The sequence below is a fragment of the Tiliqua scincoides genome, chromosome 5 (genome assembly GCF_035046505.1).
Source record: "Tiliqua scincoides isolate rTilSci1 chromosome 5, rTilSci1.hap2, whole genome shotgun sequence".
Lineage (NCBI taxonomy): Eukaryota > Metazoa > Chordata > Lepidosauria > Squamata > Scincidae > Tiliqua > Tiliqua scincoides.
The window spans coordinates 11,374,689-11,400,920 of NC_089825.1; the positions used below are offsets into that span (position 1 = coordinate 11,374,689).

Below are 26,232 nucleotides of genomic sequence, written 5' to 3' on the forward strand. Positions count from 1 at the left end.
TTTATTCCACGATGGCAACAAATTGCACACTTAGCAGCAAGTATTACCACCTATTGTAATGTCTGTTTTCTGGGGACTGTGTCACCATTTGGGAGTCACAAGCAGCTAGAACTCTCTCAAAAAGAGACAATGTTTGAGGGGATTTTTAGGGTTCAGCCCAACAGCTATTTAGCCTTGCTCTATTCAGCTCCCTCAAAAAGGGATAATTTTAAATTATGGATGTGATTGTAGACCCATTTAAGCATAAAATCACAATGCCTTGGTACAAATAAGCTCTTTTGGAAAGCACTGACCTGGTGACTCATCAGTTTTGCTGAGCCATCATTAGCAGAAAGTTTATGCTGTGGAGCTGCAAGGGAAGGTATCACTAGCAGAAATCCTGTACTAGTGAAGGCTCCAGATTGAGGCTTTGATCAACAAAAGGATTCCAACATGCTGAAAACATTAAGAACTGCTTTTGAAACACAAACTACTTTTCACATCAAGAGATCATCAACAGTTTACCAAACATGAAAAGAAACCTTTTATTACCTTCACATGGTACTAGTAATACTGGTTCTCCAAGACAGAAACAGCCAAACACAACTTTGCTTAAACACAACTCAAACTGGAACCAAATTTCTACTTTTAGATTGGATTTTTAAAAAACAGAACTAAGCTTGTTCTAAAACTACACTTTTATGTTGCCTCCTCCTGAAACAGATATAACTGCAATATGGTATGGCAGTACTATTGACCTAAAACTGATACAGTGAATCTAGTAGCTAGAGGAAATTCCAATGTGAGTCACATCAAGGGTGAACTAATATTTTCTTGAATGTTACATTTAAAAAAGGTAATCTGAAAACAGGCAAGAAAAAAACTAGTTTTCATGATGAAAAGGTTACATAACATGTTGCAACCAGCTAGAGACAGGAAAATTTGCTGTCTATTTTAAAACTGAGAACCAAGAGCTGCATAAACTGAAGTAACTTGTGTCATAAAAAGTACAAGAGTATTGCCAATCAGTAGGGCTGATCCAACACATTGCACTTCCCGAGACCAAGGGCAGAATGACTGCAGCCCTGCCCCCATTAGATAAACAGTTCTCTCTTTCACTCACACTCCCTCCATAACTCAGAAGTGTTTTGGTTTTTGTACAAGATGAAGTTTCCAAACACTTTAAGGGTAGCCCCACATACACACTAGCAGTAATCTAATCCTGATGTAAGAAAGGAATGCATCACCTCAGTCAAACCTGTTTTAAACACTAAAGAACCTGGAAACAGAGATAAATTCTGAAGACTGACAACTCTAGCAACTCATGAACAAAATTTTAATAAGACATTCTCCCAAATGAAAAAAGAAGGGCCATGTGTGAACACACTGTTCTTTTCTCACAATCTATTGAAAGGCGATAGGGAAGATTCATGGCAGCAAAGTCCATTACAGGTTATGCAAGCCATAATTACTACATACAATCTCCATATAATTTCTGAATGCCAGATGCAATGGAATGGCAGCAGGATACAGGTTGTCTTGACTGCTCCCTGAAGCATCTGGTGGGCCACTTTGAGATACAGGAAGCTGGACCAGGGTCCTTGGAATGGTCTTATGGTCACACTCAGTTTGGCACTGCAATGATGCAAAAAGGTGGATCCAAACTGCATATCCTCAATACATTTACAGAGATAAGCAAACACACACCCCTTTATCAAATAAAAGCTCACAGCTCACATCTACATCGAGGGACTATACGGTAAGAATTGGGTAACTGACAAATCCCAGCACCACCGTATTGCAAAAACACAATTTGGAAACTACAGATCCTCATAAGAACATAAGAAGAGCCCCGCTGGATCAGGCCAAGGGCCCAGTCTAGTTCCACAAACTAATTACACACTGGATAAAGAAATATTTTCTTCTGTCTGTCCTAACTCTCCTAACACGTAGTCTTTCCCTGTAGTTTTTCAGATTTTTTAAGGGCCCCTGCAAAACACCAACAAATTTATCTACATGATCTGAAGCAAGTCACAGATCATTGTGCTGCAAGGCAGAAAATTATGGATCCAAATCCAAGCACCAAAATTGTGACTCTCGCGCAGGGCTCCCTGCATCCCAGGAAGGCCGCTGTAGGGGTTGGTGAATACATCCCAGTCCCTGCAGTCCCTCCTTAGTGGTGTGATTCTGGGGATCCCGCTGCTGCCTTGCTCCTGCTCCTTAAGGGGGCAGAGACCAGTGCCCTCAGGCTGAATAGCTCTGCTTTAACCACTACAACACACTGGATTCTGTGTAAAAAACAAAAGGAGTAATACTCAAACTGTCATTCAGACCAAGGGGGTCCAGGATTGACCCTGCCAATTGCAATCCCTCCCCAAACTGACTCCAGAGCATCAGAAAACTCTCCAGAGTGGTTTGAGAGTCTGCAGGAGTCTACAACTAGAGAGAAATTTGCAAACTCTTACTCCCTGAAGTATGTTCCACTTGCACAGCAAAATTATCGTATCAAAAGGGAGCAATCTGTTCAGTTCAGTAGACAAAACTGCAGTACAGACCAAGATTTAGACGTTTTCTTATCATTGTTACTGAAAGTCACCTAGAAACAAACATGCACGCAGTAGGGGGTGCAGATGATTCAGAGTAACAGAGGTTCCTGATAGTTTCATATGAACAGGTACTTTAGGGCAGGGTGACAATACACCCTGTATTTCATACAGCTGGCCAAGTAGTGTTCATGGTGCCTGCTGAGGGCCGGAAGTTACATCATTAAGCAGGCAAGGAATTAGCACTTTGGCAAGGAATTAGCACTTTGTTCTAATGCAGGAACTCAATGGCTCAAATGACTGAACTCAATGGCTGCAAATGACTGAAGGGAAGTAATGTAACTCCTGGCCATATTTTTTCAAGATATAGGACAGTGATCACCTTTTCAGCAGCGCTGCTTCTGCTGAGGCATCACTTTGTAGCTCAGCAGTAGATAGGTAGCCAGAATGATAACTGGCTCTCCCAATGCCTTGGTAGCATCTTCCTCTTACAGCTCTTTTGGTCTGCCCCTTCCACCATACTGTTGCTTGCCTTTGAGACGTTCTTCCATCTCTTCCTCACAGTGCCTTTGCAGAAGTGGTGCAGCTGATGGGGTGGTTCTGGGAGAGCCAAATTTATAACAAGGTCCACATCCAGCCTGAGGGCCTTATGTTTGACATCCCTGCTTTCAGGCATCTTCTATGAGACGCATTTAAACTGTTGGCTTGGGATGATATACCTGCAAATAGCCTTTATTTCAGTATAGTACATGACAGTGCAGAATACACTAGCAGACATTTTATTCTGCCATAGTATAAATTCACATCTCTAGAATAGGATGTGATAATTCATTGACTTTTACAGGATGTGTTACTGAAAGGATGTAGATACAAAATTTGGTGGTGCTGAATTTAGGTTTTAGTATGTCCTTTTGACACCTTTGTGAAATTAATGGGTACCATGAGATGTGCTTAAAGGAAATTTAAACAATTATATGGTTTTTATAAAGATGGAGAAGTCAAGGTTCAGTAGTTACCACAGCCTTGCAAATGAGGGAAATAGTAATCTCTTATTTCCAGAAGCTAGAACTGAATTTGTTTCAAAATTAGCCTGACTCATGCCAGCCAAAACTGGGTGAATCTACTTCTGGAGATACCAAAGTGATTCTATTTTCAATATAAACAAGAACACTACATCAAGAAAGCAATGCTCAACCCCCAGTGTTTAGCAATTCATGCTGCAGCACGGTGCTGTTCAATACTAAGCTAAAAGAAATGACAAACTCACATCATGATGCCATTTTAAAGTAGACTGCATTAATGCATTCAGGATTGTAGCCTAAAGCATTCCTGTTTCCTTGACTGCTCCAACTCTAGACATTATATTTCCAGACTGAAATATAATGGTTTAGAAAGTCTCTTAGTATGAGCCATGAGAGAAAAACTGCATGTTAAGTGAAATAGAACAGGGTACAATTTCCCATTATGAAGCCTTGGTTTAGATAAAGTGTCCAGCAAGCTCCACAGCTGTTTTGCTTTTTCTAGACTGCAGCAAAGTCCAGGATTCTATAATTGAGGGCCCAATCCTAGTCAACTTTCCAGCACCAGTACAACCATAAAGCAGCTCTGAGCAATGGAAACAAATGTTCCCGTACCTTGAGGAGGCATCTGTGTCTGCCTCCCCACCAAAGGATGCAGCGCAAGCCCCATTGGCACCGCTGCACTGGCACTGGAAAATTGGATAGGATTTGGCCCCTAGTTGATATACTTCAAACAGAGTAAAGTTGGAAGCTTTTAGTTCATACGACATTGTATGTGACTTAATTGTATGTGACTTAATACCATCTTTGAATTCAACATGGAATTTTCTCTCACCTTTTCTTAGGGGAAGAAAACCATCAGGTTTGAAAAATTACTTTCATTATAGATGACATTACCTACAGAGATAATAAGCACAGCAAGAAAGCCCACTGTACTGCAGTCGTCCCCTAGTACCCATGGGTAATGGGTTCCAGATCTTCCCAAGGGATACCTAAATCAAGTTCTGTGCCCCAAACACTTATCTGAAGGTCACACTGGCCCATAGCCCATTCCATGGACCTCCCCAGGTCTTGGAACACCTTCCAGAAGTGACTGGAAGTTGCTGGAACTTGAAGTCACATCTGATTGCATCCAGGTGGTATTAAGAGACATGGGGAGACATCCACAGTTGGTCAAATTCACAGATAACAAGGGCCCACTGTACTTACAGAAGTCTTAATGCTCAGAGATACTCTTGAGCAGTTTTGGTTGTGGCACAATCCAAGTCTATCCTGCAAAGATTCAAATAAATCCTTGACACCTCCTATCCGAAGCTCAAGTCCTGAAAGGAGGCAAAAGGGGAAGTCTCTAGGCCAGCGTTTCTCAAACTGTGGGTCAGGACCCACTAGGTGGCTTGTGCGCCAATTTCAGGTGGGTCCCCATTCATTTCAATATTTATTTTGAATATATTAGACTTGATGCTACCATTGTATGTGACTGCATTTGGGAAAATGTTACAGATCTTTTGTTTTAACAGGCTATTGTGTATATGCTTTTAACAATGATAGTAAATGGAACTTACTCCTGGGTAAGTATGGATAAGATTGCAGCCTAGGATTGTAAAAAATTTTCCTGCTTGATGATGTCACTTCTGGTCATGACTGCTCTGGGTAGTCTGTCTGAATGACCTGTTGTGCAGCTTTCTGGGACGCTGGGCAACAGACATGACTGCCCAGAGCATCCCAGTGCCCAGATCTATTGAGAACACACACAGTGCAAAGGCAGAATGGTAAGCTCCAGTCCATACAAGGACTGCTTTTTTGATGGACAGTGGTTGCAAGTTGGTGACAGCTGGTATAGAAAATTCATGGCTATAGCCACACAGAAGTGTAGTTGCTGGTTTCCCCTTCACAGATTCCTGACCAAAAAAAACAAACTGTGCAGGGATTTGGAGAGGTCAATACCACCCACCTCTCTTCTGTTTCCCCTGCCCTCTTTTATTTGAACCTAGGCTAGCTGGACGCAGCACAGAAATAGCTTTTATTGCCAGAGAACACCTAAAATAATTACTAGCAACTGCGTAGGTACCTGTTAAAGGTATTTTACTCACCTTTAACTGCTTAACACCATAACTGCTTAAGACCATAAGCAATCTTAAATATCCCTCAAATCAACCCTATACAAGAATGCCCGGGTTGTTTACTGTTTTAAACAGCTAATTAGAGCTTACTTCACACTTTTCCTAAAGTCAGCCTCAGGGTAAAAAAAAAAAAAGACAAATAGAAGGAAATGAAAGTTCCTTTTAAATGAGGTTACTCCAACTGCAGAGCGCAATCCATCAGACTGCCCACCGTCTGTTCCGAGAGGAGTGGCCACGCACCTGTTTCACAAGACTTTTAGTAAATAATTTTAACCGTCATCTTATTCAACTGACCACACTGTCCTTACTATTGTTTTACTGCCATATTCATTCCATTTGCCATTTTATCAGTTTAAATTTTGTTATCAGCCACATTGTGAGGTTCGTAGCCTGAGAGATGAGCTGTAAAACTTTTAAATATTACTTTAATTTACCAGACCTTGCTCAGCACAAAATGTAAAGAACTCAATGTGGAAGAGTTCTGGCACATTTGTCAGCACTGAACCAAGCATGTCCAGTGATTTTTGCTATTTTAAGTTGGAAATTGTGCTGCAAAACTGAGCCATCACTGCCACCTGGCCAAATGGGTGGAACTGTCAACTTCTGTGACAAGCCTAATTAAATCAAGCACAGTGGGCCACAATACACACTATGTTCTGTGCATGGTCTGGAAGCCATGAGCTTAACAAATGCAACTTAAAAGAAATTCACAGCAGGAACACAGGACTTTGTTAAAGCAAGAACATTTTTTGTTTTGTTTTCCTATGTATTTTTTTAAAAAAAACTGTGCCTGGCATGTTAAGAGATTACTTTGTATTACTTCTCCATCTCTTAATGCCTTTTCTACTTATTTTGAACTGTTGTAAAAATTTCCAAACGAGTCACAAGTCAGGGCTCAACAAATCATGGCCACTGGGTCACCATGGTTCCTGGCTATCCAGTTGTGGTGCACTGGATATTCCTAGGGGGAATATTGTTTCCACCTTCCACCTGAAAATTACTTTTTTTTTTTTTTTATTTGGTTGGTTGGCAACCTTCAGTCTCAAAAGACTATGGTATAAGCCTACAGCACCCGGTATTCCCAGGTGGTCTCCCATCCAAGTATTAACTAGGCCTGACCCTGCTTAGCTTCCGAGATAGGGCATGTGCAAGGTTTTGATTTTTTACAGTTTTTCTTTTCTTACCTCTCTTCGCTCAATTACTGATTTGCATGTGCAGCTCCTCCATCTTTATACAGATCTAACCCCCCATTCAATCTATCGGTATTTGCTCATGACTAGAGTATGATGGGGGAAGAGATTTGTGCAGGCATAAGGGTGGGTGGAGGCAACTTGACCACTGGCAAGCCCCAGTGCAAGTTCTTCCCGGTACTCAGAACACCCTCTAGAGGCGAGGTGAGCCTCTGGAGGGTCCAGAGTCCAGGGGACCTGCGTTGAGCCAGATCTGCAGATCAAAAATCCAGATAAACTGGCTCAGCCTGTAGAGTCATTGTTAGGAAGGAAGGAAAGAAATGTTCACCTCCACCCAAGAATGAGATGGGCCAGAGATGCCCTAGACCTAATGGCTCCCAGTCCTTTCCTGGGGTGATACAGGAAAGAGTAAGAATTTGCATTGTTTAATTACCTCTCACACATGGAAGAGTTTCAAGTGAAAGCTTTAATTTGGAAATTGAATCTTTAATCGCATTTCTAATCTTTAATTGGAAATCAGGGGACATAGCATGCATCCCCTGATCCGGATTCTCTGCTCCGCAATAAAGCTTTTTAAAGGTGCTAACCTTTAGCTGTGCCCCAAAAGTCGATGAAGTTCCTCTTCATACCTGTTTAGATTTTACATAAACTTCATACCCATGCACTTGTGGCACAAGAAATGCAAAGGCTACAGTAAACACATAAAACCTGAAAGCTGAAAAGTCGATCTGGCCACAAAATGTTTGGGTGGGTTCTTAAAGCTAAAGCAAATTTGTCAAGGCACGGTCAAGGACTTCTGCTATATGAATGTAGAATAAAGTAAGTTAAATTGGAAGACGTTCCCAACATTACACTAGTTTGCAACGTAAGAATTTTACAGTGTAGTTGAACATATAACCTTCTTCTATAGCGAGGTCCTTGCTATATACACCCTGAGTTAAAAAGCTCATGTTTGAAGGAGCTCATGTTTGAAGGAGCTCATGTTTGAAGGAGCTCATGTTTGAAGGATTGACACAATGTGTATGTCTGGTTTTCCAGGTAGACAGTTTCCCTAGAACACAAAATCAGGATGCCATGCTGCATCTGCTGCTAGATGCCTAAAGGCCCAGCTATATTACTTTACTAAAGAAATAGGGGCTTATGGGCTGAATTTTAAGCTGCTCTGCCAGCATCTAGTTGAAAATTATTTCCAGGAATGAAATTATTAAGTTTGTGAAATACCATATACTTGCCATGAAAATTAGTTTCCCACCTAAGTAGGAAACAACTATTTGCATGGAAGAAACACTGTATACTCTAGCTACATTTGTATACCATTTTCTTCCTACATTCATAATGTTTTAGTCTCACAGAAATCTTGTGAGGTTCATTAGGCTGAGAGGGAAGTTAAGCAAGGCCAAGCTGACCTTGTTGCTGCTCAGAACTGTTGCATGAAAGAGGTGGCAGTCAGGGACCACCCATACCTGCAAATGAAAGAAGGAAAAGAGATTTCCTGCATCTGTCACCTGCTGCCAGCTTGTTACTGGTGGCCATTTTAGAACCCAGCAGTCTACAGAATACCTGGACCGGAACTAGGACTGCTGCCATCTCACCCTCCCAGAGCTTGCTGGCACTCAAGTGATTTATTTGTTTACAGCATTTCTATCCCGCTTCTCTCACTGATGGGATAAAGCTGCTTACAACAAATAGATTAAGTACAAAAAATAGATGCTGTAGAAGGAAAAAGGGACAAGGAACTGTTCTGGCATCTGTGACCAAAAGAGAAAAATAGGTTTTGTTGCCGTTTTAAAATTTAATCTGCTTTGGGATGCTTTGGTTTGAAAGGCAGCAGATATTCTCCCCAACAAACAGTCGAACCCCTCCCCATCCGTGCGATTTTCTGACAAGGTTGAAGACCTTCTCATTTCAGTTAGCCTTCTCCATTTAGTTAATTGGTAGGCCACTTTCTCAGTGTTTAACTCTGGTTTTCTTTAAACTTGCTTTTTCATGTGCATTTTGTCTTGATGTTTATAAAGAGTTCTTATTTTTATTTATTTTATTTACTGTATTTCAATTGTAAGTTGCCTTGCACATTTTAGTTCTTAAGAGTAAAGATTGGATATAAACCTTTTAAGTGAATAAATATAAATAAAACCAAACCAAACTGGAGTTCAGAGCTAAGCAACTATCTCAATCTGGTTTCCAGACGCCAAGTGCACAATGTGCAACCCCCTGTCAACAGGAAGCTCTCCTCTATAAGCAGGACACATAAAATTCATAGCTAGCCTGAACTCTCACATGACCAGTAGACCATATGACTTCTGGCTGAAGCAGCACCTGGCCAAGTCCTGAGGTCTGTGTTTTATCACTAATGAAAACCCTACACTTATACTACTAAATGGTGTGTGGGGCACAAAGGAAGCAACAGTCAGTCAGTTTAGGAAACAACTCATCTTTTGCATTGCACCTTAGCTAGTCATTAAAGATCTGGAGTGACAGGCTCTGCAATTCCTAGAACCTCTTATTTCAAACAAGTAAAGGGGAAAAAAGAAAACATGCAAAGGTGATTCATCTGAGTATTTCACCAGTGATCTCTTGTAGGCGTTGATGACAAAGTGAGAAACTCACCACACAACAATCGGCACCAGGTTTTAAACAGTGTTTTGCTAACAAGGAAATCGCTGCTCATTTTATACTTTATACAGGTGTTCATCATTCTGTACTACCTGAAAGTCCTTGATGCTCAATTTGAAAGGAAAAAATACACAAAGGAAGTCAGAGAGAAGTAGGATTACACCACAGCGAAGACCATGTGCATTAGAAAGATAAACAAGTGTTCCCAAAGCATCTGTCCAGATTTATGCATTTCAACATCCTACTAGCGCACAAAATCTAACTCTGAGATGACAGTTTAAGACTAGCGCCTAGACCAGGGGTGTCCAAAGTTTATGGCAGGGGGGCCACATCGTCTCTCTGACACCGTGTTGGGGGCTGGGGGGAAGCATTAATTTACATTTAAAATTTGAATAAATTTACATAAGTTTACATAAATGAATATATTAAAGATGAATTTATATGAATGAATGAAGGTCTTGCAATAGCTCAAGGCCTATAAAAGGCCTTGCACAAAGCAAGGCTGGTCTTTCCTTTGCTGCTGCTACTGCATCACAGACATGAAACAACAAAGTGGAGGGAGCCCTCATCCCACAGCTAATTCAAGAGGTCAAACAGTTGCCCTCACTCTGAGAGCAGTTGCATTGGGCTAGTGTGGGCTCCAACGAAACTCAATGAGCCTCTGGCCCTCTGGGAGACTGGGGGCTCCCTGAGGGCCGCATTGAGAAGCCTTGAGGGCTGCAAGTAGCCCCAGGGCCGGGGTTTGGGCACGCCTGACCTAGACCATGTTCCTCCACTTGCCTGTACACTTTCTCCAAACAAAGCATTTAATATACATCAGACGATCCATTTGGCTGTGTAACATTCTGTAGTTAGTTTGAGACAACTGAGGCAATGCCACCTTTTAAAAAGATAACTTTTTCTAAATGGATCAGTATAAGTGTTAAATTTGTTCAGAACTGTTAAAAGATTACTGTTTTGCCTGCTTTAATCACGTATATTTAAGAAGCACTATAAGTACCTGAGCCTCGCCTATTCGTTTCTGAAAAATTGTCAAACTTTATTTTTCTAGTTTTCCCATAAATTCAAACAAAACAAAGACCTGAACTGACTGAATAGATAAAACGATATTAAGTTCACACTGCTGTGCATACCGAAGGACAAGCCTGCAATAACTTACCAAGAATACTGCAACAGAGAAATGAAGAACAAACTCACATTAATAACTTAGTATGCAAGTTTTTGCAGGGTGACTCCTCCAGAATACTTCAGTTTAGAAAACACTATTCCCATGTGTCACTCATTTGACTAATATATTTTGTAAAGAGCTAAATAAAGTTTTAAGTGGGGCAACACCTAGACGGTCTCAATTATACATACCTTGGAAGCCTAATGTTTAAAGTCAGCTTCCTCCATCAAGTATTTCGGGCTGTTAGCTTACTACTCTTAATGACTTTTCTTGATGCATGTACGTTTATGCTGCTTGTTTCTCTGTCTCATACACTGAAGCAGAATGTCAGCAAACTTCCTTGGCCACCACAGCTTGCCTCCCATTTTAGGGGTGCGCAACTTATATAACACTTGTTATTCAAAAACAGGACAGCACCAAGTTTTCTCATGCTACTATCCCTGATCTTTCATTCTGGAATTCTGGATACCATTTTGGTGAGCCAAGACAACAGCAGGATTCAGATAGCTGGAACACTGTAAAAGGCAAAGGGTTTTGGTTCTCAACTAGTGGGTAATGTACCCAAAAGCCAAAAACAGCAAAGTCCACTCCATAAAATCAGCACTGTTTCCCTCAAACAGAAGCTCCTCCCATCATGCTGTATGACAAATGTATTTTGAAATGCATCTTAATTTAAAAATCAGTTTCTAAAAATTTCATTCTCATCTGCTATTAAAAAGAAAATGAGTACTCTGTTCTATCACTTCAAACCTAGGCTAGCTGGTCAAAGAGAAAGGTCAGAATTTCACTGAGATAGAATACGTTACTTGCAAATCTAAACAGTTCATTGGTTGGCAACCTTCAGTCTCGAAAGACTATGGTATAAGCCTACAGCACCCGGTATTCTCAGGCGGTCTCCCATCCAAGTACTAACCAGGCCTGACCCTGCTTAGCTTCCAAGATCAGACAAGATCGGGCATGTGCAGGGTAAGTTGCTTATCAAACAGTTCATTAAATTCCAGATGTACATATTCCAGATGTACATGTTCATTAAAAAAGCAGATGTACATATTAACAGATTGTCCTACAGATCTTTTTGTATATTCAACTTGTTTGCCCTAATATGTCACCAGCTTCCCTTTATTTCATTTGTTTACAGCTGCATTTGGGCCTTTTTATGGAGCCTCAGGCAAACAATACCCTTATTGCCTTAGTCAGCAGGGCTCCTGCACTGCTAGAATTGTTATTCAAGGCCAACTTTAAAGTAGCTATATAGAAGAGGCTCACAGTGAAAACCACCCCCTTAAGCAGGGGAAAAAAGGCTGGATATCACCTAGCTGTTACCATGTTATCTTCCACAAAGAAGAAAACTCAAGCGTGGAAAGAGAGATACAATCTCAGTTGTTAAATCAACTAATACTGCTGAATGAGAAATTATTCACAAAGATGCTCCCCATATCTCCTAAGCCGGTGTTTCTCAAACTGTGGGTCAGAACCCAGTAGGTGGGTCATGAGCCAATTTCAGGTGGGTCCCCAGTCATTTCTATATTTTATTTTTAATATATTAAACTTGATGCTACCATGGTATATGACTGTATTTTGGGAAACGTTACAGATCTGTACTTTGGACAGCCTACTATGTATATGTTTTAACAATGATAGTAAAAGGGACTTACTCCCGGAAAAGTGTAGGTGGGATTGCAGCCTAGGATTATAAAAAATTTTCCTGCTTGATGATGTCACTTCTGGTCATGACATCACTTCCAGTGGGTCCTGACAGATTCTCATTCTAAAAAGTGGGTCCTGGAGTTAAAAGTTTGAGAGCCACTGTCCTAAACCATTTTTAGAAGAACTGTATTTTGGCACCCAAGTTTAAGGAACAACTTTTACCTGCTTGGTTTACAGTTGCCCCGAATTCATGAATTATTGCTGCCATTGAACAAATTAAGACTCTGTACTGCTGCTTGAGATTCAAAACACTGAAAACTAAAAATGCCCACATTCAAGTTCAAGAAAGTTACATTATCAAGTCCTTAAACCACATCTATTTCATTGTCTTTCAAGGTCGAAGACATTAAAATGACAATTAGACCACTCTTATCAGCTTTAGGTGGATACTAAAAATTGCCTGAGTATTATGAATTACAGAACACCCCTCTCTTATACACCAGTGTTTGTAATTATTCAGACCAGAACTAACAAAGACCAGGATGGAATAGGGATAAATATCATCTCCTGAGTAATATAAATGAAAGCTCTGCAACTATATAGATTTTCATTGAATTCATAGTGAAACTTCTCTATATTAGTGTCCAGTCAGCTGAGCAAGAACAGAACACTTTGTTTCTTAATTATTCTTTTCAAAATGAAGAAACATTAGAATATAAATGTAAGTTCTATAAGTTTTGCAGTCTAATGGATCTCACACTGCACCTTTGAGGACATACATTAATCCCATTTTATAAATGAGCAATGAGTGCACAGTAGAGGTTTATCTATAGCAGGGGTGTCAAACATAAAGCCCGGGGGCCGGATGCAGCCCGCAGAAGCTTTTTATACGGCCCTCAGGCTTTCAGTTGCTGAGTAGTGCTGAGGGGTTACTGCTGAAAGGGTAGCCCACATGAAAATTGGGCTGTCCCATTATCTTAAAATATGATCAAGGGTTGTATATTTCCTCTTTTATTATTTGCAGCTAATGAGTTCCTAAGAGAGAAAAAAGTGTTTATTTTTGGTTATGACTTGCTTAATGACGTCACTTCTTGCCTACTGTCATCACTTCCAGCACTCAGCAGGCATTATGAATGCTATGTTGCCCTCCATATAAAATGAGTTTGACACCCCGATCTATAATATGACATGGGTTTACTTGAAATGTCCATAGTTCTTGCTGTTCTGCATTAGGTAATAATCGAAAAATAAAACACTCTAAACTTAATACGTGCACCTTACTATGATCTTCTGATTGAGACACTTACAAGAAGATAACTGACAATATTAAAGATTAACTTGTCCAGCATGGCATTACTCACCTTCACTAAAAACATAAGAAAAGCCCAGCTGGATCAGACCAAAAACCCATCTAGTCCAGTCTCCTGTATTTCACTGTCGCCCACCAGATGCCTCAAGACAACAAGAGACCCACATCCTGGGGCCCTCCTTCATATCTGCCATTCTGAGGCAGCCTACCTCTAAAACCAGGAGGTTGCACGTACGCATCACAGTTTGTGACCTGTGATGGACTTTTCCTTCATAGATTTGTCCAGACCCCTTTTAAAGGCATCCAGGCCAGATGCCATCACCATATCCTGTGCCACAGGGGAGTTCCACAGACTAATTACATGCTGGTTAAAGAAATTTTTTTTTTTTTTACTATCCTAACTCTCCCAACACTCAATTTTAGTGGATGTCCCCTGGTTCTGGTGTTGTGCGAGAGGGAAAAGAGCATCTCTCTACCCACTTTAACAATTCTCTGCATAGTTTTATATGTCTCAATCATGTCCCATTCAAGTGTGTTTTTTTTAGACTTAAGAGCCCCAAAAGCTGTAGCCTTTCCTTGTAAGGGAGGACAGAGTAGAATCATGCTATCCTCTGTAGTAGAGTAGGTTTTTGTTTTGTTTTTTGGTACGGTATCCTACACTTGTAATACCATAACTACTCTACTAGGGTCCCCTTACATGCAGTTACTGAGCCACACAAGAACACACAAATATGGATGAGTTGATTAAAGTGTTGTCACCTTAAATGAACCTACTTAAAGGCTCCATTAAAATCAGTTAGACTTGTATGAAAGTAAACACATGTAGGATTGGGTGTCAGTCTCTCACGGACGGCATATGTATTTCAATTCACTTAACTGCAAATGCGATTATTTGCAGACAATAAAAGTTAGAAAACAAACTGAGGTTGGAAACCACTATACAGCACTAAGCTACATAACCACATACAGCACATTGCCAGATGCGTATCGAGATCAGAAGAGGCTGAATCAAGTAGTGAGCAACTTCACTACAAGCATTAGTTACTAAAAAATGCTACTCAAAAATGCTGCAACTTACTAGCTTAGAACATAGTGTTCCCAGAAGCATGCACTTGCATATTTGGTTTTCAGCTGATGATTGAACACCATTAGTGGCCCCCTCTAGTTTCAAAATTAAGATGTTAACAGATGCAAGTATACAGTGAAAAAAGTTAAACTGACGTGGATATTTGACTAATTACTATATATCAAAGACGTGAAACAAAGGAAGAGCTATTCACAATAGTACAAAATACATTTCAGAACAATAGTGTTCACTGCTGGGAGATATCAATACCAATCGCATTATGATATGAAGGTAAATTTAAAAAGACCAGTTTTACATATTCGTTTGCATATTCAGAAAGAAATATTCATTTACAAAACTTAGATTTAATATTGCCTGAAAGGTAACCTGCCATGGTACTCAGTTGTCCTTTTGTAAAGGTCTGAGAAAACCAAGCATGAACCAAGAAAAAGTCTGTAAAATGCTTCAGAAAGAAAAATGCATCTTCTCTTAGCACTTAAAACTTTCCAGTAGGATTTTGTTTTGTCATATAAATGAACAGCAAAATCACATCAGAAGAACATATTAAGAACTAGACTACCAAGAATTCAATTCCTGTTTTCTAAGGTTGCTTACCTCTGTTCTAAAAGATTTGCTCCTAAATCAGTTTGGGATTTATGACCAAGCAAGACACACCTCTCTGCTGCCTGCTACCACCACCTAATTTTGCCTCCCCTGCCCATGCTATCTCCTTATCCACCAAGGGGGAGGTCGGGCAAACCACTGCCCCTTGATGGATGGGGGAGAGAGGTCCCTGCCCTCCTGTTTCAAAAAGAGCAGTGCATGCTGGGAATCCAGCATGCTCTGCCCCAGTTAATTTAAAACAGAAGCTGGAAGGAAGGAAGGAGCGTGCCCAGCTTCTGGTAAATAAAGGGAAGGAGATTCTAGTTCACCTCTCCCTGCCCAGTTGATGCCTCTTAAGGCCTGGATGACAGAGAGGCAAAGCTGCCACAACTCCAGACTTTGTTCTTCCCCTTCTTCTAGAGGGAGAAGGGGGTACCACTGCCATGATCCCTTTCTGATTTACTGTCAGCAAGCTGGAAGAGAATCAACGCACTTGACCAGAGTGACAGGCTGGAGAGGCCAGGAACTCAACAGTCTGCTACCCCTCCAGATTTGCCACTGCACACAACAGTCTCAAGTCACTTAATGGAAAGACTGACCTTGCTTATGATGGGGTGAAGTATTGCAATAATTCCACAACAAACAAAAATTGGTTCACTGTCAGTTCAGTGTACTGCCTGGAAAAGGTTGTAAGTGAGAAAGTTTACACATGAATCCTGAAACACAGGTTATGTACTACGAGTTGAAGATCCTGTGTTTTAACTGTAAGCATTCTTACTGAAGTCTCTTCAGACTGAATTACTGGTATACCAATTCTCAGCTTTATCTGTTGTATGAATTTACTTCTGTAGTTTATTCCACCAGACAGCCCAAGCATCATTTTTCAGAATGAGAATGCTTGAGCCATTTTCCCCCCCTCATTATACTTCTCAAAATATGAAAAACTTTTTTTTCCTTTGCTTAGCACCTCATTGCTAACTTTGAAATCCTGACCTCTATAATAGGCTCCCACTCACTGGAACAGGAAAAGATCCGGACTACGGTCAGCAGACAAATAATCTAACACAATCTGTGTAACACAACTATCTGCCCAATATACTCCCTATGGGCAACATCCAAGACACTAGTAACCTTCACACCTTCAGGTCACATTATGATTGAAACTGCCCTGCTGAACCATAAGTGTTCAATATACTGTATTGGCACACACACACACACAACCCAGCTCACAACATTCCCAAACAACCTGTTAATTAGGCATTTATCAGTACAGTGACAGGGCCCCTTGCTTCCCAAAGAGCAGAAAACATACAACATAAGGAAAAAAGCGGTATAAAAATATTGTTAATAATAATTATAAGACAATATACATGCACCTAATGTATGATACACATTTTCAAAACAAACAAGATTTGGGGCAAACCAGTCTGAAGCAAAAAACCGAAATTAGAAAAAAAAAGGAGACTGGGAGAAGAATATTAAAGAGACTATTCAATAGTTACATCCGTATATAAAAACTTTACACAGACAGTCCAATCCTAAGCATGACTACTCAAAACAAAAGTCACACTGTAGTCAATGTGACTTACTCCCAGGTCAGTGTGGATAGGACTGCAATAGTGATAAAGGTGTTAAAGGTTTGCACAGTGGTGAATAGTCAAGAACAGCAAGATGAGGAGCACCATCAGAATAAGGAGCTTCCAAAAAATATTTCTGTTTAAATGAGAATGAATGCTAACAAAAATGGGAACTTGGGCAAAACACAATCTGCTTCATCATGATGGGGGCAAACTTTCTATACTCCCAACTCACCACGATCACACAGATACCCTGTCTCCTTAATTCACCTGTTTTTAATTGCTCTTCAGAAGTTCACTGGAAAAGGTTCTAAGGTGGGGAGGCACATTTAGGAATGCAAGTCCTCAAAGGATGGGCTACTAGCTGCATCAGGTGTTTACTTACTTTTTCAGATACAGTGGGGATACTGGAAAGACACAGCTCAGAGTATTTACATGTATTAAACCCCCCCCCCCGTCATAACACGATCCCTGTCCACTTATAGTTCTATAAAGCCCCCAACAACACAATCCTACGTGTGCCTACTCGGACACCCCATTGGGACTTACTCCCTAAGAAAGACACAGGTCACAGCATTTAATACAAATTCAAACTCTGCCCTTTCCCGGTGTTAAAATGAACCATAACAGCCACCATCCACTTACAGTTCTATAAAGACTCCAACTCAGTGGTACCCAGCCTGAGGTACCACTGGGGCACTAGCCAGGACCTTTAGGGGTATTTGAAAAAAATGAATAATGTCAGAAAAGGCAGGTCTTACTAGAATGCCTTGCATGAAGAATACAATTTATAGAAATGGGCTGCCTAGGGGTATGCAAGTGAAAAAATACTGGGAAGCACTGCCCTAACTGCACAATCCTATGTGTGCCTACTCAGACGCCATTCCTTTGAGTTCAATGGGGCTTTACACCTAGGAAAGCATGTAAAATGTACACAATGCAAAGAAAAAGCACCAGAATTGAGGGGCTTGGGGTCCCATTGAGAGAAACTGAGGAAAATCCACCCTTTTACTTTAAGTCATCCCTGCTATTGTTATATCAGAAGATATCATAATCCTGATTATTATAATTAGCAATATTCTGATTATTATTTAGATGAGTGTACACTGGCACCCCAGGGAATGAATAGTGAAGGGGGATCATGGAGAGAAGAGAAGTAGAAGCAGCCAGTTGGGGCGTGGTGGGCAGAAGGAGGTGAGGGGGGGGACCCAGGCTGCAATACAACCCACAATTACCTAGGAGTAAGCCCCACTGACTACAATGGGACCTACTTCTGAGCAGGCAATCCTTGGATTGGGCTCTGAGGCTGCAATACTATTCAGTTACCTGGGAGTAAACGTCATTTACTACAACAAGACATACTCCTGAATAGACATTGGGCTCTGAGAATGCAAAGCTATCCACGCTTTCCTGGGAGTAAACCTCATAGAACACATCAGACTTGCCTAAGACTGGGCTGAGGCTGCAATCTTATCCATAGTTACCTGGGAGTAAACCCCACTGACTACAATGGAACTTACTTCCAAGTAGACATTCCTAAGTCATTCCACTTTCCTGGGAGTAAACCTCATGGAGCACAATGGGACTTACTTCCGAGTAGGCATGCCTAAGACTAGGGTCTGCAATCCTATCCAGTTACCTGGGAGGAAGCCCCACTCACTGCAACAGGCCCTACTTCTGAGCAGACAAGCCCGGGACTGGGCTCAGAGGCTGCAGTCGTGCCCAGTTACCCGGGAGTAGGTCCGCCGACTACAGTGGGACTTACTTCTGAGCAGACCTGCGGAGGATCGGGCTCGCGGAGGACAGCTCAGGCGGGGGCTCCTCCACGGCCCGTGGTGGGAGAGAGGCAGCCTGGGAAGCGCCACCAGCACAGCGAGGCCTGGCGCCCGCCTCCCTCCCCGGCCAGGAGGGCTGCAGACGCAGTGCGGAGCGGCAGCCGCCGGCGCCGCCCCGCCCCCTCGGCCCACCGCGCCCTGCCCCCCCGCCGGCGGCCTCGGGGGAAGATGGCGGCGGGCGGCTCACCTGTCGGCTACAGCAGCCCGCAGGCCCGGCGGCGGAAGCGCGCTCGGAGGCCGGGCCGGGGCCTGCTCCGCTCCTCCGCTGCCGCTGGGCGGTGCTGCCGCCGCCGCCGCTGCCGAGTGCCGGGAAGGGTGCGAGGGCGGGGAGGGCAGGGCGGAGCGGCGGCGGCGGGGAGGGCGGGTGGGGCGGAGAGGCGGCGGCGGCGGCGGGCGGCCCGGAAGTTCTCAACACCAACAGCAGCAGCGCTTCGCTCGCCTGCGAGAGGGAGAGTGAGCGAGCCAGCGCCTGGGAGACCCACGAGCCCCGCTTCCGGCCCCGGCCGGAAGTCCCGCCTCCGCCGGCGGAAGCGATTGGCCTGCTGCTGCGAAGGTTGGCCGCCGCTCCCCGCCCTCCTCTCGAGGCGCAACCAAGCACGAGGCCGCTGGGGGAGGGAAATTGGCCGCCGGCGCGTGATTGGCCAATGGCGGCGGGGCGCGCGGGTGACGTAGGGCGCGGGGCACGTGGGCGCGGGGCCGGTGACGTCACCGGCTTTCACGCAGGCCCTCGCAGTGGTTGCCGGGTCTCGTGTGCTGCGGCGGTTCTTCTCGAAGCGCGGCAGCTTCTGCGGGGAGCTTTTTTTCTCCTCGCGGCTTCCGTAGGCGGGATGACTGAAGACGGGGAAGCGCTTGGTTAGGCCTCAGTCTATCGACGTCCATCCTCTTCTCCCTTTCCATACATACGGATACACATGGATATGTAGTTATCTATATGCCATACATACATACATATATGTATTTATATACACACAGACACACGTATACATATACTGTATGCGTATGCACTTATATATACATAGGTGTATATATATGTCATATATATGCATGTATAATACATGCTTTGTATTGGCAACCTTCAGTCTCGAAAGACTATGGTATCGCGCTCTGAAAGGTGGTTCTGGCACAGCGTCTAGTGTGGCTGAAAAGGCCAATCCGGGAGTGACAATCCCTTCCACACCGGGAGCAAGTGCAGTCTGTCCCTGGTCTGTCTCCCTGGCTATGGGCCTTCCTTCTTTGCCTCTTAGCCTCAGACTGTTGGCAAAGTGTCTCTTCAAACTGGGAAAGGCCATGCTGCACAGCCTGCCTCCAAGCGGGCCGCTCAGAGGCCAGGGTTTCCCACTTGTTGAGGTCCATCCCTAAGGCCTTCAGATCCCTCTTGCAGATGTCCTTGTATCGCAGCTGTGGTCTACCTGTAGGGCGCTTTCCTTGCACGAGTTCTCCATAGAGGAGATCCTTTGGGATCCGGCCATCATCCATTCTCACGACATGACCAAGCCAACGCAGGCGTCTCTGTTTCAGCAGTGAATACATGCTAGGGATTCCAGCACGTTCCAGGACTGTGTTGTTTGGAACTTTGTCCTGCCAGGTGATGCCGAGGATGCGTCGGAGGCAGCGCATGTGGAAAGCGCTCAGTTTCCTCTCCTGTTGTGGGCGAAGAGTCCATGACTCGCTGCAGTACAGAAGTGTACTCAGGACGCAAGCTCTGTAGACCTGGATCTTGGTATGTTCCGTCAGCTTCTTGTTGGACCAGACTCTCTTTGTGAGTCTGGAAAACGTGGTAGCTGCTTTACCGATGCGCCTGTTTAGCTCGGCATCGAGAGAATGAGTGTCGGAGATCGTTGAGCCAAGGTACACAAAGTCATGGACAACCTCCAGTTCATGCTCAGAGATTGTAATGCAGGGAGGTGAGTCCACATCCTGAACCATGACCTGTGTTTTCTTCAGGCTGATTGTCAGTCCAAAATCTTGGCAGGCCTTGCTACATATGCATATATGTCTGTATATAGGTGTATACACATATATGTATAATATTAGTAAGTATGTATAATATATAGATACATATGTATGTGTTTAGCCTCAGACTTGGCCAACAGTCTGAGGCTAAGAGGCAAAGAAGGAAGGCCCATAGCCAGGGAGACAGACCAGGGACAGACTGCACTTGCTCCCGGTGTGGAAGGGATTGTCACTCCCGGATTGGCCTTTTCAGCCACACTAGACGCTGTGCCAGAACCACCTTTCAGAGCGCGATACCATAGTCTTTCGAGACTGAAGGTTGCCAATACTAATGTATGTGTTTGTATGTATGTGTTTACGCACATTGATACATATATATCTGTACCTATATATATATAGGGCATGTGTGGTGAGGCTCTGCCTTCCCACCAGAGACCTTTTAAAAGCCTTACCACCGTGGGAGCTGTGCTTGGGTGCCTCCCACGGCAGTGCTGCTTTTTGAAGGACTCCGGTGGGGAGGCTCTGCCTCCCCACCCACCACACGGAGCACATGGGTTGTGAGTGCCTCCCACAGCAGTGGCACTTGTCAAAAGACTCCAGTGGGGAGGCTGTGCCTCACCTACCTCCTCATCCATCGCAAGTCACTGATGTATATAATAATGGGGTTCTTTAGGCAGTGGCACCTTCCATTTAATAGCAAACGGGCTCAACAACTGGCAAAATGGATCCAGGGCCATATTATTCATAAGGCTGATGAGGCCGAAGCCACAGGGACTAGTGGTCTATTGTTTTGGGGGCTGAGGTACTGTCACCTGCGCCCCAGGGCTCCAATGGTTAAAGGCACTTTGCACTCACTGCTTAAGGACAGACCGCATATACACAAGTGGTCAAAGCACAACAAAGAGGCTTTGAGTGAGGCAGCCCGATCTCCCATAGCCTGCAGCAGTTTACACAACAAAGAGGCTCTTACTGCAAAGAAGAAACAATCTATCTCCAGAACCCTGTGCAACCAGCTAGTGCCTTGCAAGGAGAGTCTGTTCACACAACAAAGAGGCTCTTAAGCCATTTCTGCCCAACGTTGCATACACGCAACAGGGACCAAATGTGTATACCTGTGAGCTGGGCAAAGAAGAGGCAATCTATCTCCACTGCAACCCGTGCAGCCAGCTAGTGTCTGATAGGGAGAGACTGTTTAGACAACAAAGGCACTCGAGTGAGCTGAATGTTCACTTAACAACCTATTCACATAACAACAGGAACATATCCTTGTCGTTAAGTGGCGCATACCTGTGTATGTACAACTATATCCATATTAATTAATTAAGAGTATTTATATACTGCTTTTCAACAAAAGGTTCACAAAGCAGTTTACAGAGAAAATCAAATAACTAATGGTTATATATATACATGAATATATATGGATGAGTATACTATACTGTATAGTGCACATAAGTATACAATATATCAGTGTTTCTCAACCTTTGGCCTCCACGGTTCCACTTCACACGGTCCACCTATTGGAAGTACCACTGGAAGTAATTGGCAATGATGATGTTGAGAGGCCAGATGCAACGCAACAAACACGCATAAGGTTCAGGGTGGACAGGATGACGTTTTCAAGTGTGGAAAATCATGCTTTGGAGCTCTGCCCACCAAGCCAAGCCTCCTACCACTGTTTGTTGTGTCATGTTCATAGTCTCGTGGGCAGGTGGCAGGTGTCCAGGGGTTCCACAAGTGCTACCAGGCACCTCAAGTACCAATGGTGGTACCCATACCACTGGTTAAGAAACACTTTGTCTGTTTGTGTGTGTGTGTACACACGTGCATGTATAGACATGTGCATGCATTATGATAATGCCATATTGCCATATCTCTATTCCAATATTCAGATGAGACTAATAAAAGGCGGGAAATGCCTCGTTTCAGTTCCTATATACTCTTCCAACTATTTTAGTCCATTTCTATGAAATGTTTATTGTTCTAAACCTCTCTACTTTCCTATGAAATGCTATAGAAATCTCTACAATCCCTTTTCATATAGCCATATGCTGAACATTATGTAAAAATTGAGAAGTTGCAAGGCACACTTGTAGTCAGCTGAAATTTGTTTTGAGATATAGTGGAGCAGGGGAAAGACACCAGTACCAGAGTCAGGCTGTCAGATGTAGTGGGGTGAAAGATTAAACTTCTGGAGGGGTCCAAAATACCTTAAAGACGAGGGGCCCAGCTATGAGTTAATACAGCCCTAAATGGGCCTAGTCTTCTTTTGGAAGCCAGTTCTCCCCCCCCCCCCATGATTGAAGATGCACCACCGTCTGGGGCAGGCACATTCCTCACTCCTCACCTATCTTGCCCTTAGCCCCTTTTCCAACAGTGCTGTTCATGAATTGCTTGAAGAGGTACTTTTTAAAAGCCTGACCAGCGACTTTTAGAAACACTTTTTGCATGTAGAGAGGTCTTTCCAATCTGCAAATCACAGCACAATCCTAACCCCCGGGTAATTAATTTCTTAATTATATCAGGTTAAGCTTGTTGAAATTATATGCATTTCTGCATCCAAAGCTCCTTATTATAATGATTCTCAAACCTTTTAGCACTGCGATCCACTTTTTAGAATGACAATCTGGCGGGGCCATAGGAAGTGATGTCATTGACCTGGAAGTGATGTCATGGCCAGAAATGACATCATTAAGTAGAAAGGTTTTTAACACCCCCATACAACAAAATCAAAATTTAAGTAAGAAATTAAAAGTTTACGATAAGTATAAATTTAAAATATTAATTTAAAATAATGAAGAACCCTCTTAATCCTCCCACTCAGTTGCTGATCTGTTTAAAAACATTCTCCAAGCATCCCAAAGACTGCAGTCCTATCCACACTTATCCAAGAGTAAGCCCTGTACAACTCTTACAAATAATACTTCTAAGAGTAACAAGTATACTTGTTAAAAATATATACATATTAGCCTATTCAAAGTACAGATCTGTAACATTTCCCCAAATACTGTCATGTACCATTGTAGCATCAAGTCTAATGTATAAAATGCACATTGAAATGAATGGGGACCCACCTGAAATTGACTTGTGAGCCACCTCGTGGATCCCAACCCACAGTTTGGGAAACACTGTTCTGGAGCAATCCTTGTCTTTCCAATCTGTAAATTAATCTCTGAATTATAGTAGGTTAAGCATATTGAAATTATATGGAGTTCTGCGTCTAAAACACCTTTTTACATTATTTTAAGACTTGCCAAGCTTGAAGTCCTGTGCACACTTCCTGAGCAAACTCCAGTGAATGCAGTGGGAATTGCAAAGTAACTATGTCAAGGATCTGCCTACACATTTGGCAGCAGAAGCCTAGATGAGACCTGGACCTTTTAAGAGTTCACAGAAAGGGAACTACAGTGGATGCGACTTCTCCATTGCAGATTTAACATGGGGATAGTTTCACTGTTAGCATTCTACCTGTTGTCTAATTTTCCAGGGCCTGGAGCTGACAACCTAAGCAGATTTCCTTATGAATAACTCCCATTGAACTCAGTGTAATTTCCTTTTGAATACACTTGTGTAATCTTTCAGGAAGTGGAACTGCAATCCCAAATTGCAGTGGTGAGAAGTTAATACTGTATTTCCCCTTCAGAACTGACTTCAAGGACATGTTATGCTTGATCCTAGGCCTGGTTGTTCAGAAAGTCCTACCTTGTTGTTTGGGGCTTACTTCTAGCAAACTGTGCATAGGATTACATCCTGAATCTGTATAGCTACCATATTTCCCTGAAAATAAGACACTGTCTTATATTTTTTTGGCTCAAAAACAAAACAAAACAATACAAGGTCTTATTTTCAGTGTAGATCTTATTTTTTTCAGAAGTCAGTCCCTTTATAGTTAATGGGACTTACTCCCTGGCAGGTGTGGAGAGGGTGTCCACTCAGTGCCCATGAGGATGTCTGCCTGCCTGCCTGTCTACTCAGAAGTCAGTCCCTTTATAGTTAATGGGACTTACTCTGTTGAAAATGTGGAGAGCCTCAGAGCCCGTTAGGCAGGGTTGCCTTGCTTGCTGCTTCCCACCTCAGCTCCTCCTCAGCGTCCTCTGCCCAAGGTAGCACAGCAGGCACTTTCTGGGTGGTGTGCACAGGAGTACAGCGTTCCCGGTCATGTTGTCCCTGCCCCTGCCCGGGGACCCCTTCTGCCCCCCCTCCATCCTGGCCCTGATCACATCTAGGTCTTATTTTTGGGGTAGGTCTTATATTTCAGCAATTCTCAAAAAACACACTAGGTCTTATTTTCAGGGTAGGTGTTATTTTCAGGGAAACGATATATGAAGTTTATTTACTTAAAGATCTATATTTAAGATGTAACAGCAGTACAAAAAATTGTTGAGTTCAGAATTATGTTTTTAACCGTTTTGACTGTGCTGTCTGCAACTACCAGGAGTACAAATTATATCCTGACACCATTTGCTCTAATCTGGAATTGAAATATTATTAATAACTGAAAATATGGGGTTGAAAGATTACAAAGAAGAAGATGAAGAAAGATGGTGCTCTGTAGATGCTCTTAGCTGGTTCTTCAAGGCAGGAACCTGTTCTCTAAAAGAACTGTTAAAGGATGATGGTATTGATATTAAGGCTGCAATTCTAACCCAACCTTCCAGCACTGACATAAGGACAATGCAGCTCCAAGTAAGGGAACAAACATTGCCTTACCTTGAGGAGGCCTCCATAACTGCCCCCCAACTGCAGGATGCAGCACATACCCCACAGCTATATCAGTGCTGGAAAGTTGGTTAGGGTTGCGTCCTTAGTAGTATTGTACTAAGTTTCTGAGCTAACTTCACTGGTCTGAAATTACGTGTGACTGTTGTTCCCCCAACATCCTTGGTGAAGTAAACTGAGCACTATAGCAGCTGGAGTATCTGTTTTAGTGCCCGGGTGAGAGCATGAGCCAAGGTGCAGAACACTTCTAGTAAAACATTTACTCAACCAGGGTTCAGTTACCATTGGAAGTACTAACTAAATAATAATGGTTAAACCCTTGTGAAAACAGAATACTGTAAAACTACCCTGTTAAATTGTATTCTGTTAAATATGCTGTCACGATAATCTCAACACTGCTTTTGAGCTACAAAGAATAACATTTAGCTTTAAAACGTATATGAACGCCTGCCTCACTAATTTTGCAAAAATTGTTCCAGAAAATGTGTTGGTACAGCTGATAAAGAATTGAATGGTTTACGTGTTGTATAGCAGTTGAATCCAGGCCTTTTTTTTTAACTTTGAAACCACCATCTGATAAGCACCTCTTTCACTCTTGTCTCTTGCGATCATCAGACTTGGTTTCACAATTGTACAGCTCATTCCTATGTTTCTGTCAGCAGGCACAAGAGTTCCCAATCAGTTGTCAGAAGAGCAGGTTTGTGAAGAAAATGTTAACAAATCACCTCGTTAACCATGTAAGAAAGCACAACTATGACAAATGTTTCTTTCCTTAACAGACCTATAAGAGTTATTTTTGGTTTGAAAGAAGGAAGTTGTATTAAAGGTTTCTGAACACACTCATTTGGAAGAGGTTATTACTAACCGCTCTAGATGGGCCAAGTGTCACTTTAC

General features: G+C 42.8%; 1 protein-coding gene and 1 pseudogene across 3 annotated transcripts in view; both read right to left on the reverse strand.

Moving 5' to 3' along the window:
• LARP4B (La ribonucleoprotein 4B) overlaps positions 1–19,163 on the reverse strand; it is an 80,340-nt gene extending 61,177 nt beyond the window's left edge. For 2 of the 3 annotated variants that reach the window (XM_066628839.1, XM_066628836.1), the window contains exon 1: positions 18,857–19,163. The gene's annotated coding sequence lies outside the window, so the exon portion shown is untranslated. Of the gene's footprint in view, positions 1–18,599; positions 18,682–18,856 lie in introns of those variants that run through there. The other variant, XM_066628838.1, reaches the window with a different exon arrangement.
• LOC136654549 (5S ribosomal RNA) lies at positions 11,497–11,615 on the reverse strand (annotated as a pseudogene).
• Positions 19,164–26,232: the final 7,069 nt, after the last annotated feature.